Source organism: Balaenoptera acutorostrata, chromosome 18, assembly GCF_949987535.1.
Source record: "Balaenoptera acutorostrata chromosome 18, mBalAcu1.1, whole genome shotgun sequence".
NCBI classification, from domain to species: Eukaryota; Metazoa; Chordata; class Mammalia; order Artiodactyla; family Balaenopteridae; genus Balaenoptera; species Balaenoptera acutorostrata.
The window spans coordinates 60,053,007-60,053,597 of NC_080081.1; positions in this window are offsets into that span (position 1 = coordinate 60,053,007).

The following is a 591-nucleotide window of genomic DNA, read 5'->3' on the forward strand; positions in this document are numbered from 1 at the left end:
CATGCCCTTCTCCCAGCTTCTGGTGGTTGCTGGCAAAATGAAAAAATGGGATTCTTTGTTCAAAAATGATTAAGAATTTTCAGACCCTGACAGCAGAACATTAAGCCAAGTGCAGAGCCCTTCTGAGCACAGGGCCCCGCGTGGCAAATGCCACACACCCATGGAGGAGCCCCCAGTCAAGAATCCTTCCTTGACCATCAATCTAGTCTTTCTTCTCCTAAAACCTACAGTGTTTGTTTATAAGCTATTCTTTACATTGACTGCATGCTACCTTTCTTTGTCAATTAATCTCTATGACTAGCTATCTATGTGTTTGCAGCATCTTTGTTCATTGATCAAGCTCTTATTAGGAACATACTATGTTCCAAGCCCTCAGAAAACAAACCCAAAAGATTCAGTCTCATAAACTCGAGGAGTTCACAATCTGGGAGGTTACCAAACACACTAACAATTATCATCCCCTGTGACAAACACTGTGATAGAGAGATGCCCAGGGTACCAATGACAGGGGAGTGGGGAAGCAGGCAGGAAGGCGTCTTAGAAGATGTGTAGTTGAACCTCCAAAATGCTTAGAAGCTCATCAGGCAAAGG